This window comes from Podarcis filfolensis, assembly GCF_964270895.1.
Source record: "Podarcis filfolensis genome assembly, chromosome: 9".
NCBI classification, from domain to species: Eukaryota; Metazoa; Chordata; class Lepidosauria; order Squamata; family Lacertidae; genus Podarcis; species Podarcis filfolensis.
The window spans coordinates 30,445,435-30,463,952 of record NC_139610.1 but is presented as its reverse complement, the minus strand read 5'-3'; the positions used below and the strand labels follow the sequence as shown (position 1 = coordinate 30,463,952).

Genomic DNA, 18,518 nt, shown 5'->3' with positions numbered 1-18,518 from the left:
CACAGCGCTGCACTCCCCGGGCTTCGGGCAGCTATCGGGCAGCTTCTGCCAAAGCCGCGCGCAGCCTCTCCTGGCTGGAGAGGTTGTGCGTGGCTAAAGAGGAAGCCAAAACAGCCAGCGGGATGGATCCCACTGGCTGTCTTGGCTTCTTTGCGCTTTGGGGCTGGAGGGTGATAATTTTTTTTCTTTATTCTCCCCCCCTAAAAACTAGGTGCGCCCTATGGTCCGGTGCGCCCTATGGAGCGAAAAATACGGTAATTCGCTCCGGAGGTCCGTACTTAACCTGAAACTGTTCTTAACCTGAAGCACCACTTTAGCTAATGGGGCCTCCTGCTGCTACCGCACTGCGGGAGCACAATTTCTGTTCTCATCCTGAAGCAAAGTTCTTAACCTGAAGCATTGTTTCTGGGTTAGTGGAGTCTGTAACCTGAAGCGTATGTAACCCGAGGTACCACTGTAATTAGCTAGTGCAAGTTTAGAGGATGTCTGAATCCATCCAGATTCAGAGTGGCCTATTTGATTGATGTACCTACAGCAAGTATGGAAGCAGCAATGTGAATACGATTACCTAAATGTGAGGGTATTTTGACTGATTTCAGTCCAGGACATATGATGACGGCCAGTTTCTGGAGATGAAGTGAATTGTGAATGTTCAATAAAGCAGCCATCCACTTGTCCTTTTCCAACATGCAATGAAAACTAAAGTAGCTTATCAAATGCCAACTTAGCAGTCTAACTGCGCCATGCATTGTGAGCACATCACAATGAAACTGCCTATCTGTGTTGAAAAAAGAATCATAATGATGCTTTCCTTAGTTAACAAAAGTCACTTTCTCAGAATTGTGTCTTGCTATGCTTTTATTTTTATTTTATTCTATTGTATATAGAAAACACAAACATGGACACAAATATTTTTATATAAATCTATACATTATAAACCTGTTATTCTTACAGTACATATCCTGTTCTGTATCATGACTTCATTTTCTACAAGGGACTGAAAGACTCTTCTCTTTGGCAATCACTTGTAGCTGAGTAAGATTGTCTTCCATAAACACTGTTTTAACAATGAGTCCATAAATGACTGTGGAGGCCAATTCTGGATCCACACGTCCTTCCACAGTGGGCACATTGGTTTCTGGGTGGGAGTTGATCACGGTGTGGATTTGCCAAGCATTCCTTCCTCCTAGCACGTTTCTCCCTTGCGTCCTGAGTTCAAGTGTCTTCAAAGCCCATGACACCTTTAGTGAAGGCTGTTCTCCAACTGGAGTGCTCACTGGCCAATGTTTCCCAGTTGTCAGTGTTTATACTACATTTTTTAAGATTTGCCTTGAGACAGTCTTTAAACATCTTTTGTTGACCACCAGCACTACGCTTTCTATTTTTAAGTTCAGAATAGAGTAGTTGTTTTGGAAGACGATCATCAGGCATCCGCACAACATGGCCAGTCCAATGAAGTTGAAGAATCATTGCTTCAACACTGGTGAACTTTGCTTCTTCCAGTATACTGATATTTGTTCGCCTGTCTTCCCAAGTGATGTGTAAAATTTTTCGGAGACACCGTTGATGGAGTCTTTCGAGGAGTTGGAGATGGCGTTTATAAGTGGTTGACATTTTCCAACGTTACACCATTGAGTTGGATTTGTGGCGCTGCATAGGGCTTATTTTGTACTTGTTGGTGCAGCACTTTGGTTTTTGGGATGTCAGTGTCAGCACTGTAGATTACTAACATTGTTTCAACATTGTATTATTAAATCTGTTTTTAATAATATTTCTGTGATTTTATTATTGTCTTCTTTATTTTGCCTGTAAATTGCTTTAAGACTTGCTTAGTGAGAAGCGATGTACAAATCTAATAAACCTAAACCTAAATGTTTGTTACATTTCATCTTAGCTGTGAAAAAGCATTACATGGTTTTGTCTTGTAGTTCTGTTCCATGTATGCTATAAAATGAAACCATAATCTTTCAAACCATTTGTGTTTCTGTCTTTCTTCCCTTTTTCTGACAAATGAAGTTAACTTCAACATCATTGTGATTTATCATACTCCATCTTTTCACTGTTGAAATTTTATATATACGCCATTTGGTAGCTAGCAATTTTCTGCCGGCACATAATACATTTCCTACCAGGATCACATGCTCTGAACATATGTCTTTTTCCGTATATCCCAGAAGTTACGCGTTATGAAATTAATCCGAGCTATGTTAGTTACCTATTCTCAGAGCAAATGGATTACTGTGTATGAATAACTGAAATGGAGTTTATATTACAGGAAAAGCTCTCTAAATACTAGGTTGTCTAAATTCCATTATCAAGAAGCCTCTGGCAGTCAATTAAAGACCAGCATTATATAACTGTAAAGGATAAAGAATCTAAATTACTAAAGGTCAGTGAACATGGGAAGTGTGGAAAGAAAAGTACCACCCTTTAAAAATGTTAGCATGAAAAAGACAGAGGAAAAGAGAAAGTTGGAAATACTAATAAGCACCTGTGGGAGACCACAATAAGTGCATATGACTCTCTTTGAAGCAACTTGGGGCTGAACTAGATATGCCATTGGGAGATCTATGAATATAATCTCCTGCAGTTTCTAAAATGTTAATAGCAGCCACAATTGGGGGGGGTATGGCTTGAAGTCGTAGATATCGGAGAAGGAGGCATTCAGGTTATTTCCCCATACCTTCTAACAGTCTTGAATGGGGAAGGACAAACTTTGGTTTCTCTCTGTTCTTCTTTTGCCTCACTCTTAAGTCCTTTCTTCCTGCAACTTTTCTGAACTTTGGAAACTACAACCCGTGAGTAAATTTGGACATTGAAAACTTTCTGAAACTTTTGTCAACTTTCTGAAACTTTTTGAGAACTTTATGAAACTTTTAAAACTTTTTTAAAAAGTTGAAATCTGGCTGAAAACGGAGTGAGGATAAGCAGGAAGCCCATCTCCCGCTATACTGAACTTTAAGCAAAGAGCAGGAGGAGTGGAGACAAAAAGTTATGCGTTAACTAAATGCTGGCACCCTGTTAAAGCAGTTTTCTGAGTGAAAGATTTTGAGCTATTGACTTTTGCTGGTCATATTCGGGGTGCATTGATATCCTTCTTCTGTGGCACCAGTGGATTATAAAATAAATAAGAATCTCTGGTGCTGGAGCTGCCTGGATGAGCACCAGTTTGCAACTTTGGATACATTGAATTCAGGTTTTGAAACATTCTGAGTTGGAACTGGATACTTTGAAACTGTTGCAGTCAAGGCACTGTAAGAAACACTGTTTTGCTTTAAGTTTTACTCTGCTAAAAATAATACATTGTGGAGGCGATAGACATGGATTTAAATTTATAAGTTTAACTTGGATTTGATCTTTTCCCTGAAGACGTATTAAGCTCCCTCTAGAGGATTTTGGACTTACAGCAGTGACTTTGTTTTACTTTCCCTTTCCCGGCCTCTGTTTGACTATTGTATCTGGGACTCTGCTTTCTCATGGGAACAACTTGGATTGACCTTGGATTACAGATAACTTTGGAATGAGTGGCGCAAGGAGAAGAGGAAGGACTAAACAAACAACTCTAACTTTATCTGCAGCCTCACAGCGTAGATCTTCTGTGCCGGCCTTGCCTTCCACTTTGCCTCCAGACATAGAGGCGGCCTCCCTAATACAGGCAGGGGAGGGTGAGACAGAGGAGCTGCACCTGGGAGATATGGCTTCAGGGACAAGTAGCTCTGTCTTGGAGAAAATTTTGGAGAAACTGGAGGCTCTGGACAAGAAGGCTGATTTGCATACAGCTAAAATTGAACAGAACACAGAAAGCTTGAATAAGCTGACTGGACAAGTTGCACAGAATGCCCAGTCTATTGGAGAATTAAAGGAGGCTGTAGGTGAAAATCGTAAACTGGCTGAAGATACTAGTCAAAGATTGGAAGAACTTGAGAAAGAAGTAAGACCACTCAGCAAACAAGTTGGAGAACATCAGATTTACTTTTTGATGACAGAACTGCGAAACAGGGAGACCAACTTGAGGATACGGTCAATACCAGAGGTGGAAGAAGATAATTTTATTGAATTTCTAACTAAGGAATTTGCCAAGTTTTGGAAGTTAGAGGAAAAAGACTTTAAAATTGTATCTGCTTTCAGGCTTGGCAGAGTCAGAAGGACAGAGAAGCCCAGAGATTGTTTGATAACACTGAGATCAAAGGAGGAAAGGGACAAGATTTTGGGCCTGCACTACGAAAAGTCACTAGACATTTTGGGCAAGAGAATTGAAATCTACAAGGACATTCCTAAGCAGTTGCTGGACCTTAGATCTAACTACACGGAATTGGCAAGACTGTTGAGAAGCAACGCAATTATCTTCAGGTGGGAGTTTCCACAAGGATTATCCTTTACCTACAGAGGGAGAAAGATCAAAATCAAAACAGTGGAAGATAGAGACAAGTTTTTGGGAGCACACGGAGAAGACCTCCACAAAGGACTTGGATTGCCAGTGCCAGAACTTCCAGGGGAGCCCGCCCCCTCGGATCCTCAAGGACCGGAGAACAAGGTACCACCCCAGAAAGAATAACCAGACCTATCCAGGATGTCTCGGCAGCTTTTGAGCTGGAACATAAATGGCTGTAACAGTCCCGAAAAAAGGTCTAAAATTTTTCATATTTTAAAAAAGGAACAATTGGACATTATATGCTTACAAGAAACACATGTGATTAGGCTCCATAGAAAGGTGTTAATAAATAAAAGGCTTGGTCAAGAATTTATATCATCGGATACAGTTAAAAAGAGAGGTGTAGTGATCTATGCAAAAGAGAGCCTTTCACCAAAATTTCTCTTTAAAGATGAAAGTGGAAGAATCCTCGCAATAGAAGTACAGTATCAAGGAGAAAAAATTTTGATATTAGGAATTTATGCTCCAAATGAAGGAAAATCGGATTTTTATAAGAAGTTGCACGAGACCATGCTGGATTATCTGGATTATAACAACGTCATCATGATGGGTGACATGAACGGGGTCGTATCAACAAATATGGATAAGTCACAGAACCAGAACATTACTAAAGAGGGAAGACTACCTAAGACCTTTTTTGAAATGACTGACAATATGGACTGGGTTGACATCTGGAGAGTTAGAAACCCCCTGGGAAGAGAAGGAACATTCTTTTCTGAAGCTCAACTGACTTGGACACGAATCGACCAAATATGGATAACTAGAAGTCTGGCACCTAAGGTGAGGAAGGTGGAAATCTGCCCCAAAACATGCTCCGACCATAACGCCTTGAGAATGGATATGACATTGATCCCAATCGGCTCCTTTAGATGGAAGATGAATGATGGCCTGTTTAGAGACCAAAGAATTGTAAAGAAGGCCCAAAAAACCTTAAAGGACTATTTTGAGATTAATTTGAACACTACGGTGGAAAAAAGAACTATCTGGGATGCAAGTAAAGCTGTGATGAGAGGGTTCTTGATTCAACAGAATTCCTTAAAGAAAAGACTGCAAAATGAAAAGAAAGATAAAATTCTGGAAAGTATCAAAGAGTTGGAGAAGAAGTTAAGATCTAACCCGAAGTCCCAACCGATTCTGAGAGAAATTAAACTTTATCAGGCGCAATATTCCAAGCTGATAAATCAGGAAATAGAATGGAAGATTAAAACAATGAAACAAAAAACTTTTGAATCGGCAAATAAATGTGGGAAACTGCTAGCTTGGCAGTTAAAAAGGAGACAAAGATTAAATACAGTAACAAACTTAGAGGTTGAAGGAAGGAACATTCAGAACCCGGGAGAGATTAGAAAGTGCTTCCAGAGGTATTTTAAAAAGTTATATACTCAAGGGCCACAAGATGAAATAGAGATTACACAATTTTTGGAGAGAAATGGATTAGCAAAGCTGTCAGAAGAAAATAGAACAATTTTAAATGGCAAAATAACACGACAAGAGATTGAACAGGCCATCCTGAGTCTGAAACAGGGCAAATCACCAGGGCCAGATGGACTGACCTCTAACTACTATAAGACATTGAAGGACTATTTGATACAACCTTTGTTGGAGGTCAGTAATGAAATAATGGAGGGGAAGAAGGCGCCTGAATCGTGGAAAGAAGCATTTATCACATTGATTCCAAAGTCAGAAACTGAAAAGACACAACTCAAGAATTACCGTCCCATCTCCCTTTTAAATGTGGATTACAAAATATTTGCAGATGTTTTGGCACGAAGATTTAAGAAAGTTTTAAGTGAGATAATCCATAAAGACCAGGCAGGCTTTCTCCCGGGCAGACATATGTTTACTAACACAAGGAACATCATAGACATATTGGAACTTTTACAAACAAACATAAACACTAAAGCAGTTTTAATTTTTATAGACGCGGAGAAAGCCTTTGACAACATATCTTGGAAATTTATGAAGGGGAATTTAAAAGAAATGGGAGTGGGACGGGGGTTTGAGAACGGGATTGAGGCAATATATTCAGAACAAAAGGCTAAACTGATAGTTAACAATGTGGTTACAGAAGAGTTTAAAATTGAAAAAGGTACACGACAAGGCTGCCCGATTTCCCCATTACTGTTTATTTCGGTTCTGGAAGTGCTCCTGAATATGATTAGGGGGGACCGGTTGGTGGAAGGGATTCAGGTCGGAGCGAAACAATATAAACTTAAAGCTTTTGCAGATGACCTAGTTCTGACATTACAGGAGCCGGAGTCTAGTTTGAAAAGAGTACTACAACTGATTCAAAACTTTGGTCGAGTGGCAGGATTTAAGTTAAATAAGCAAAAAACTAAAGTTTTGGGGAAAAACGTGACAGATATTGAGTTGGAACAGCTTCAGAAAGAGACAGAACTAAATGTGGTTAAAAAAGTTAAATACCTAGGGGTAAACATAACAGCAAAAAATCTGAGTTTATTTAAAGATAATTATGAAAAATGTTGGTCAGAGATTAAGAGAGACTTGGATAGTTGGTCAAGACTAAAACTTTCTTTGTTAGGCCGAATAGCTGCCATCAAGATGAATGTATTGCCAAAAATGTTATTTTTGTTTCAGACACTGCAGATTGTAGACAAGACAGAGTGCTTCCGGAAGTGGCAGAAAGATATTTCTAAATTTGTCTGGCAGGGCAAAAAGCCCAGAATCAAATTTAAAATATTAACAGATGCGAAAGAAAGAGGGGGCTTTGCCCTGCCAGATTTAAAGTTGTATTATGAAGCTGCAGCTTTCTGCTGGTTAAAAGATTGGTTACTTCTTGAAGATACGGATGTCTTGGATTTGGAAGGTTTTAATAATGCGTTTGGATGGCATGCATATTTATGGTATGATAAAGCTAAGATAAATAAGGCCTTCAAGAACCATATTGTCAGAAAATCAGTTTTTAATGTCTGGACAAAATATAAAGACTTACTGGAGAATAAAACTCCGAGGTGGCTGTCACCCCTGGAGGCTAAGGCTCGGAAAAGAGCCAATATGGAGGCCAACTGGCCAAAATATTGGGAGATAATAGAAAAGGATGGTGACAACTGGAAATTGCAGAGTTTAGAAAAGATGAGAGACAAAGTGCGAGACTGGTTACACTATGCTCAGATTAAAGAAGTGTTTAAAAATGACAAAAAGCTAGGATTCCAAGTGGAAAAGTCAAAGTTAGAAACTGAACTGTTAGAACCTAAGACTAAGGTACTTTCAAGAATGTATAACTTGCTGCTGAAATGGAACACACATGACGAAATGGTAAAATCAACAATGATAAAATGGGCGCAGGATATTGGGTATAATATTATGTTTGAAGATTGGGAAAGGTTGTGGACCTCTGGGCTGAACTTCACTGCATGTAATGCGTTGAAGGAAAATGTGATGAAAATGATGTATAGATGGTACATGACCCCTGTTAAACTGGCTAAAATATACCATTCGTCTGATAGCAAATGTTGGAAATGTAAGGAAAATGAAGGAACATTTTTTCACCTCTGGTGGACCTGCCCTAGAGTGAAGGCCTTTTGGGAGAAGATATATAATGAATTAAAAAAGGTGTTTAAATACACCTTTACTAAGAAATCAGAGGCCTTTCTCCTGGGTATTGTCGGCCAGAGTGTGTTAAAAAAGGACAGAACATTCTTTTTGTACGCAACAACAGCAGCAAGAATATTAATTGCCAAGAATTGGAAAACTCAGGAGCTACCCACTGTGGAAGAATGGCAGATGCAACTGATGGACTATATGCAATTAGCCGAGATGACCGGCAGAATTCGAGACCAGGGAGAAGAAAGGATGGAAGAAGACTGGAGGAAGTTTAAGATTTATTTACAAAAATATTGTAATTTGGCTGAGTGCTGAATTGGATGCCAGTGCAGACAATTGTCTACCATTAAATTAGATTTAAGGCTGAATTATATGTCAAACCAAATTAAGATTATTAATTAAGATGAGTTAAATGATAATTTGTTTGAAATTAATTTAATAATGATGTAAGTGTATGCGGGAGGTGTGGGGGAGTCCCATGTAACAATTGAGAGATGTTAAATGGACAATGATAAGTGGTGCTTATCTAATATATGCTTTATTTGAAAACTTCAATAAATATATTATAAAAAAAAAAAAAAAAAAAAGAATCTAAATTACTAAAGGTCAGTGAACATGGGAAGTGTGGAAAGAAAAGTACCACCCTTTAAAAATGTTAGCATGAAAAAGACAGAGGAAAAGAGAAAGTTGGAAATACTAATAAGCACCTGTGGGAGACCACAATAAGTGCATATGACTCTCTTTGAAGCAACTTGGGGCTGAACTAGATATGCCATTGGGAGATCTATGAATATAATCTCCTGCAGTTTCTAAAATGTTAATAGCAGCCACAATTGGGGGGGGTATGGCTTGAAGTCGTAGATATCGGAGAAGGAGGCATTCAGGTTATTTCCCCATACCTTCTAACAGTCTTGAATGGGGAAGGACAAACTTTGGTTTCTCTCTGTTCTTCTTTTGCCTCACTCTTAAGTTCACTTCACCATAACTATACCAGGTTCCATTTTTTAAAAAAATAAAGCCCTCATGAAAATGTGTCAGCATTTTACCTCACATCCCTCCTAATATACATAATTTATATGAAGTTCTGCCTGGACATATGCCTCTTTGCAAGCTATTTTCCCTAATATCATGCATTTTTTTTTGCAGGTTATTTTCTCCAATGCAGGCATTTTTATGTACCTTTCCCCCCAACACATGGATTGTGGACATTTGTTTGATTGGAGAACTTCCTAAGAAAATTCGTAGGAGCGCAATTTTCAAAAGCTAGCTGCGTTTCAGTTTGTGTATTGTTTCAGAAAGAGAGAATTGGGTACATTCACAGTACAACAAAAACTGAACCAAATTTCTACTAATCTCTACTCCAGCAAGAATAATTTTTAAAATTTACAGATACTCCTTTCCACAGATCTCTGTGCTGCATCTAATTTGACCATAGTTATATGGTATTAGACACAACCCCACAATCAAATGTCAGGGGTTATCTTGAGATAATGATGATGTGTTTATCCCTTTATCTTTACCTACATGTGGTAGCTGCTCAAAACATGATTATTTCTTTGTGTGCAGTGACTGCTGCAAGCCTAACCCTTAACATTTAGTGTGACTTGCTTTGTGAATCCATGCTAGAACTTTGGGAGTTTCTATGCCAGGGTCAGTGGAAATCCCTGATCCCACTTCTGCAAAAAGTCTCCAGGTGTTTAAGAAGATTCCCATGGCAATCTCTAGTTGTTAGCACCTGAGGTAGCAGCGGGCAACATAAAAACAGCCTCTGTGTAAAGAAGATATTATGTACCATAAATAACCCCCTAGCTTCATCCCATTGCTAAATATGTTGACTAATTCTTAAGTCAACAGATTTCTCACAGGAATTATAAATGCTGCTCACTAGATATCACAAACTTACTATTCTTACCACCATCTCATAAGCAAACATTGTAGGGCATTGTACAGCAACACACACACACACACACGTAAATCACAATTAAAAGCAGTATAAATGTCCAGAGGAATGGCAAGTGGTTACATTGTAGACAGTTTTACAACTAATTTTGGTCTCAGATTCTTTTCACAAAATGTAAATAATCCACACCAAAACAAAGGCTTAGTTATGAGGGATGAGCACACACTGAAGGAGATCTGTATATTTTGCTGCAGGTGAGCTTGGGTTTCCAGTTTTTAGTGGATTATATTAATTGACAGTATAAGCGGTGCAGGGGTGAAGAATTTCTTTTCATCCCTGGGGCCTTATGGGCCACATTTCAAGGGCCACAGTCCAGTGGTGAGCAGGGCTAGAGGCATACATGGGAAGAGCAAAATGGATGCCACTCTTACAATAGACTAAATTCCAGCCATGCAAAAGTCGGAGGTTGCTGGAGACACCCTTTTCTCCATCTAGGCAAGCAAGAGACATAATCACAATCCAAGCACAAATCCAGCCAGGCAAAAGCATTTGAACAGAAATGGTGAGGGGCATGGCTTGGGACAGTCTCTAGGGCCTAATAGAGAGGCTGGGATGGCTGCATCAGCCCTCCAGGCCTAGAGCACCTAGAACCCAAAGTTCTGGATTGAGGACCGATTCTTAAAATGGAATGAGCAAATGTAGCTGTAGCATTAGGGACCTTAAATAGAATGAAGTACTTGGATGGCATGAGGTAAAAGTAAGAAGAAGAAGAACTAAACAAGTGATTATTGAGTGAAGATATTTTACATTAAACTACTCCACTGTGATAGCCCTGAAGCCTACTTTATAGCTAAGAACACCCCTTCAAGCATCTAATGTGATGTGTAATGGCCTTAAATGCATAAATTGAGGCCTAAGAATAGCTGAAACGTCCTCTTATCTTAAACTTGTTCTATGATGCAAGAGATGTCACCTTGAAGGAGGTGAGGAAACAGCTATTTGCTCTTTTGGATGAAGAAAAGGAGGTGAATCTTTTGCTATAACTGCATGAAGTTGCCTTTCATTTTAAGTGTAAGGTAGTCATTACTTAAGAGCTTTGGAAAGGAGTGTTAATATTTCGTGGACAACCTTGATCATTTTTATTTTATCAAGTTTTCAAGCGAGCATTGCCACTCTTAAACTAATATTTCTTTCTGGTCAAGGTCTGGCAGGTTTATAACTATCACCCAAGCATATTAAATATATAAAATTTTACAAGTTTTATTCAGGTGGAATCTACATACATATAAAAAAAGTTCCAAAAATGCTTTTTTTTTTTTAAAAAAAAGGTTTTTTAAAAATACATTGAATTTTCCATAAGGCTCACCATTGCCATCTAATGTCACATTGTATATTGCACTTAAAACAAACTTAAAACATTTCATTTGCAGCTGTATAGCTGAGTCCTCAAATTCTTGTACAATCTTAACCACTCAGTTAAGATTTGCATATCATTTTAACATATCACAAACCATCTACAGTTATACTTAGTGCTTATAATACTTTTTTGTTTGGCATAAAATGTATTCTCAGCTCTCTTTCCAAGGTTTTTAAACTCATCTCTGCTTTTATATAAACATGTCTCTTAGAGCTGTGTCACAGGGTCAGATTTAGTGCTGTTCTGGTGTTACTCTTGAACAGCATGTTCAAATATGTGTGGAGCAGCCTCCCCCAGTCTGGTACCCACCAATTGTTTGGATCAACTCCTTTTCTTTCTCGCTTAGCTATGCTGGCTAGGGCTGATTGGAGCTGTAGTTCAAAACATCTGCAGGGGACTAGGTTGGGAAAAGTGGCTGCAGAAGGCACAGGACCATGCAAGACATCATTGTTCACAACATCCCAGCACATCCTATCCCCTTAAACTCACCCTCCCTTTGAGCAAGGAGGTCTGAAGGAGAATTCTAAGAGTGTTCTAGGGAAGGTGCCTGGAAACTTGCCTGTGATAAAGTGGGGTTCCTGGTAGCAGGGAGGCTTTTAAGTGTGTTCATCCAAAGATGCTTAGCATCCCTCTTCTGACCTTCCTGTTCAAAAAGGGAAGGTCAGGCTGGAGTGGGAACACTGCAGTGCTCGCTTCGGCAGCACATATACTAAAATTGGAACGATACAGAGAAGATTAGCATGGAGTGGGAACACTGTAGGTGGAGCTTGTATTTGCTGCTGTGCCCTCTGTAAGAGTTGGGCTACCCTGTTCAGCATACCTGCCCTTGGGGAAAAACCAGGACATCCCGGTAGCCTTTTTGGGTGCCGTGCTCTCAAGCTGTGCTCTCACCCTGAAGAAAGTGGTTTTTCAGGGCCGCAACCTCTCACAGAGCCCCAAAACACACATTTTTGGGCACCATGTGAGATCACACACCCCAAAATGCTTTTTTCGGGGTGAGAGCATGGCATGGGTCACATGATGTGCCCAGGAGCATGTCCCAGAAGATGAGCATCCCAGTTTCTGGTAAGAAAAAGTTGGACAGTATGTATGCAGAACTAATGCATTTAACAGGGCTTATGATTTGATGAAAAACACCCCAAGGCCACTTACCACTTTAAACATTCCTGGCTCCTCCCCCAAAAATTCTGGGGGCTGTAGTTTGTTAAGGGTGCTGAAAGTTGCTGGGAGACTCCTGTTCCCCCTCACAGAACTACAATTCCTAGAGTTCCCGGGGAAGAGGGATTGACTGTCAAAGCAATCTGGGCATTGTAACACAGTGGAGATAACAGGTTTCTCCTAACGACCCTTAACCCCAGGCATCCCCTTCGCCCTCTAGCCTACAATGAATAACGGCGCATCCCTATGCTTCTCAGTAGCAATTTCAGAAGTCACAGCTAGCGATGGGGAACTGTCTCCAGTATTGATTTGGATTTGCTTATCAATACAAACATAGTTGGAGAACTAACAGGAAAAAAATAAATCTTAAGAGTAATAAATTTGCTCCTAATTGCCAGCTCCCTTCCACCCCAATGTTCTATGTGTTAAAGACTATTCCATAATCTTCTGTGTCAAGCTGGTTCCAGATTCAGTGTGGAAAAGCCATATTGCAGGCATATTCTATCATATGCACCCCTTTCCCCATGGCCACCATAGCTCCTACCTGGGGCCATACATTTTCATTCGCTTATCTCATGCATACATAAGAGCTGCATATAAAAGACTTCAGCAGAATGACCATGCAAGTATAAAAGTCTTGTACTATACATGTTGGCAGCTAAGTAGATTTGCTCAGAATGTATCCAGCCATGAAGAAGTACAATTTCAATAAGAAGATTTTTAAAATGCCAAAGTGTTTCTTTTTAAATGTTGTCATGTACAGTAAAAATGTAATAATAATTGAATTGATTATTCACCCTCAAAAGGAAACTGTACTCTGTGAGGGATGGGGAGGTTGAACCAGTCTGTCATTCCTTCCTTTGGCAGTAGAGCAATTATTTTAAACCTGTTAGGAAGGAGATCAGAGACAAGTTTAAAATAAAACATATTTCACTTTAAACTAGTTTTGAGAAATGAAATCTGAAGGACTGTAACTTATGAAGCATATTCTGCTCTGATAAGAGTTCCAGTTACCCGAGGATTAACTTGGAAAGATCTATACGTAACAAGCAATTTGCTCAAGGTGAAGTTTTCTTGCTGAGATGCCATAGGAGGGTAGCTTATTTCCTAAAGGCTCACATTAGCTCCTTGCAACAGTCTAATGAGCTAATGACCTTGCCATAAGCTTCCTCCTGGAAAACCGACATTTACATTTGTAAGGTTAAATAAAACGTGCAATGAGGGAAAAGCAAAAAAGAAATGGAGATTATGATTCAAAGAAGTGTGTTATGGATTTTCTCATCCTTACTGACAGTCTTAACCCATGTGTAATGATGATGTCAAGACCAATATCTGTTAATTTGATCTTCCTTTACATTAATCTTGACAATGGAGAATGAACCAAACAAAATTAAAATAACAGTTGTGCATACTTGAGGGCTGCAGATCAGAAACCTGACTACACTGGGTTATGTTATCACACTCCATTGTTGAATATTTCAGCCTTCAGGGTTTCTCACTGTGTTATAAAGTGTCTGAAACAGATTGCAAGCAATAACACAATACCAAATTGCAAAGGCACCTTTGGGTTCAATTGCGAACATTTCTTTCTTTTGACTACTATGACCTTTTCTGGTCTTGTTTTGATATAAAAAACATTACCTTCAGGTCTTTTTTTAAAAAATGGCATGCCTCCAGCTAGGATCAGAGCCAGAAACACATGGCCTGTGGACTTAATTTCTGTAGCTCACCATGTGTTCTCAAAAGGTTTCTGTGGGCTGACCACACCATGATAGGTTGGGCTTTCCACTACACGAGTCACCAGCTGATTTGCCCTCTTGTAGTATTTATTGACTCATGTTCATGTGAAAATCTCCATTTCCTCCTTCTTTTGCTTGTTTCTCCTAAGGCCTCTCCAGAAGATACAGCATTGCTGGGGTGGCCTGGCAACCAAATGGCCAGAGCGGTTTCAAAATGGTCTAAACCAGGAACAGGGAAACAAAAACATATATGCATAATCATAGAACAACAACAACAACAAAAAACCACTCTTGCTTTTTAGCCAGACTTAGAAGATACCTTGTCTCTTTGTAAGTTTGAACTTCCATCTGATTTTTTAAAAAGTATCCATTGCATTATTTACCTATAGATCAAGTTCTTCTGAGCCCATGTGCTATAATTTGATTTTATGTGAGGAAAGTGAGATAGAAATGAGTAAGGCCCATCTAGGGCGGTGGCAGTAGTGAAAGCAGTTTTCTTTTAATCTCATATTCAGTGAACCATCCTGAGATCTTCAGATGAAGGGTGGTATGTAAATTTAACAAACAAACAAACAAACAAACAAACAACAACAATAATAATAATAGACTGATGTGGAACCATGATGTGCAGTGCAATCCTATACAGTGGTAGCTTGGGTTAAGTACTTAAATCATTCCGGAGGTCCGTTCTTAACCTGAAACTGTTCTTAACCTGAAGCACCGCTTTAGCTAATGGGGCCTCCTGCTGCTGCCGTGCTGCCGGAGCACGATTTCTGTTCTCATCCTGAAGCAAAGTTCTTAACCCGAGGTACTATTTCTGGGCTATTTCTGGAACCTGAAGCGTATGTAACCTGAAGCGTATGTAACCTGAGGTACCACTGTACATGTCTGCTTAGAAATTAGTTCAATGGAACTTGCTCCCAGATACCGTATTTTTCACTCCATAAGACACACCTTTTTCCTCCTAAAAGGGGGAAATGTCTGTGCGTCTTATGGAGCGAATGCGTGGTCCCTGGAGCCCAGGGGCAAAAAGCAGGTCGTGCTTTTTTTTTTTAGAAAGAGGGAAGTGGGTGTTGAAACAAAGCCACTGAGCAGCTGATCGGCAAGGGATCGGGAGGGAGATAAGGGGCACTAGAGATAAAGGAGAATGCCTGGGAGGGGGGTGGTTAAAGCACATGGATCCTCAGGATTTTTGCATTGGCTCACCCCAAATTCTCCATTAGATCACATAGCATGTCCATGGCTACAGCCTGTACCAAAAAAACCACGCGTCCACTGTTTCGTGGGGCTGCAATGGCGCAAAAACATGGTTACAAAGCACGGATCCACATGGATCCTCAGGATGTTTGCATTGGGTCATCCCAAAGTCTGCAAAATCTCATAGATATAAATAAAATCCATCTAGATTGCCCTGGTGTGGGGGCCCACTTAGGAGCAGCCCGCAGGGCCAAATTTGGCCCAATTGTTCCAATTGCCTTAAGGTCAGCCCTGATGAGTCTGTGCAAGGTTTGGACTGACAAGCCCTGCACCTTCTAGGTCCCTGGTGTCACTATTCAGAGTACAGACTCAAGGACTTGTAATGGAAATAAGGGGGGGGCACTTATTGGAAATCAGTTTTGTCACCTCCACCCCCAAACCCTGGGACAATGAACCCAGCCACCTTTTATTCACAGTCACATAAGCACTACACTACAGCATGGCCATAAAGCTGTACGTTCAACCGCTGAAATACACACCCAATATGTAGCAGTGGAGATTTATGCTACTGCTTTATGATTGAACACTGTGTTTTATTAATGGACTCTGTATTTTTGGAATTACCTAAGAGCCACCAATAGGGAGCTCTAGAATCTGACAGCTAACCAATTGGGTACTACCAAACAGCAACCCCTATTGCTGAAAGCAGGTAACCAGCAGGAAATGCTTCAGCTCAGCCTTTGTACTGTTGACAGAACACCCCCTGCTGTGCAGATAATGGAGAAAGCTCATAAATTGTATCTTTTCTTTCGTCCTGGCCAACTCTATTACGCTGGTGTAAACCCTGGTGCACCAGGAACCCAGAATAACAGCAAATAAAATCCGCACATACATCAACGACTGATAAGACTTGTCAACCTGTTATTCCAAAGTCTCCCTAGATTATAAAGCTCCAAAATACAGGCCAAAAGAGAGCAGGCCTGGAAAGAGCAAAACAAAGTGGCACTAATAAAGAAAAGTTCCAGGGTGCCAACAGAAAGCAAACTAAAAATGCTTTTGCAGTTGATCAGAACTATCCAGCAATATCAAGTTATAGAAAAACTGGTGCTACTAACAGTAACCCTAGTTGGTTAATTGATTTGGCAACTTCCATGCACATGACGTCTGATGCTAATTCCCCCTCAAAGAGTTAAATGAGATTCAGGTGAGGTTCATATGCCTTGCCAATCCCAGCAGGTATATCACAGGAAGATCCGGCCTGCGCAGGCTGATGGCCTGCCCACATGGATCCTCAGGATTTTTGCATTGGGTCACCCCAAATTCACCATCAGATCACATAGTATGTCCATGGCTATAGCCTGCACCAAAAAACCACACATAATTTGTTTCGTGGGGCCACAATGGTGCAAAAACATGGTTACAGGCTGATGGCCTGCCCAGGCCGATAAGGAGGAGCTATTTTGGCAGCAGAATCATGCTGCCAATAGGTCTGGAAAAAGTCAACAAGACTGCCTGGCCTGTTCTGGACAACGTTTGAGATCAGGCTTATAGGCAATATTTGGCGGAATAAGTTCATGAGCAGAGGAACTTCCACTTCTGCAATGGGACTTTTCTTCCTCTCTTTCAACCCTGCACTGTCCCCGAATCTGGGTTTGGGGGAACCCATACAAAGGATTTAGGGGGATCACAGAGGGAAGAGAGGGAGGAAAGTCCCATTGTGGTCATTGTGGTCCACTCATGCAATTATTTAATTGACTATCACCCTATGTCTGCATGTCGAGCTGCTGTTAAAAGGACAGCTACAATGGCCTCTTGAAAACACTACTTGGGCAGAAAGTGGAATCTTTTCAATTCATCGGCCACCCACAACCAGTAGCATTTGGTGGGGGGAGGCACTCAGCATATCTCTCAATGCTGACATCACTGTGGCTTACAAGAAGGTAGAGGAGGAAGGAGGTGAGGGTGATGTGGTGTGAACACACTGGTATGAGCACCAGTTTGGCTGCACCAGTGTGTTTGCACTGTGCCAACCTTACTCAACCCTGCCAGCACCAGCAATGTCAGTAGTGGGAGGTCATGTAAGTGCCCACTGACAGTGCTAGCTGCAACCCAGCATGGAAACCCTATGCATAATCCTACTAAATCTAGTTGGTTAATAGCAGTATTAGCTAGCAAGATCTTCCTGAAATCTCACAAGATCTCATGAGCTTTGTAAGATCTTGCAAGAGCTCAGTGAGATCTCACAAGATCTCACCATAATCTGCCATTGTTGCTGCCAGGCACCACTGCACAATCCAGGTAAGGAGGCTTGGACGGTGGTGAAATTCTCAGAATGTTGTATGCTGAAAGAAAATTATATGTTTTGTAAAACTCCAATAAAAATTTATTAAAAAAAAAATGAAAGAAAATTATATGAAAATTACATACCAGTGGTATTTGACTCCTAGTAGTAAGCTTGCAAAAATGTGTAAGACAAGTGCAAATATCTGCTGGAAATGTAAGCAAAAGGAAGGCACCTTCTATCATATGTGGTGGATCTGTAAGGTTCTAAAAGCATTCTGGGAAAGGATATGGTAAGTGGGTTTAGGATTGTAGCCTAAGGCTGGTAAAAATGTCTGCATATTTCAGGTTTCCCACATCCTCCTTAGTGACCTATTAAAAAAAGCTTGCCAGTGGTACCCTAATTTCTTTCCCTAGTTTTCATAAGAACCACAGAATGCAATTCTTCTGTAGCCCTCTGCTTGGAATAAGACTATACCTCTTTTTTGTCTCCACTTTTTGTTTTATTGATTCTTTAATTTGTTCAATTGAAATATTATTAATACAAAAAAACACACCCTTGGAGAAGAATGCCTTCATTCTATTTAGATTGTTTTTCTCCATTCTAATAAATGTTTGCATTTGAATATGAAGCTTCCTTTCACTCTCAAAGCATAGATCCATCTGGCTCAGTATCAGCTACTCTCAGGGCCGGCCCACCCATGAGGCAAAGCAAGATGACAGCCTCAGACAGAGGGTCCACAGGGGTAGCAGATCCTGGTGTCAATATTTCTCCACTTCTTCCTGATGGAGATCTTCCCTGCCCATCTACTTCAATGGTGGGGAGGGAGC

At 40.4% G+C, this 18,518-nt stretch overlaps 1 protein-coding gene across 1 annotated transcript in view; it reads right to left on the bottom strand.

Annotated features, from left to right (window-relative positions):
• Positions 1-415: 415 nt before the first annotated feature.
• Positions 416-18,518, bottom strand: part of LOC310770508 (uncharacterized protein) — a gene marked incomplete at its 5' end in the record, with an annotated part of 776,471 nt that continues 758,368 nt past the window's right edge. The window contains one exon of the transcript XR_014552197.1: positions 416-454. The remainder of the gene's footprint in view (positions 455-18,518) is intronic.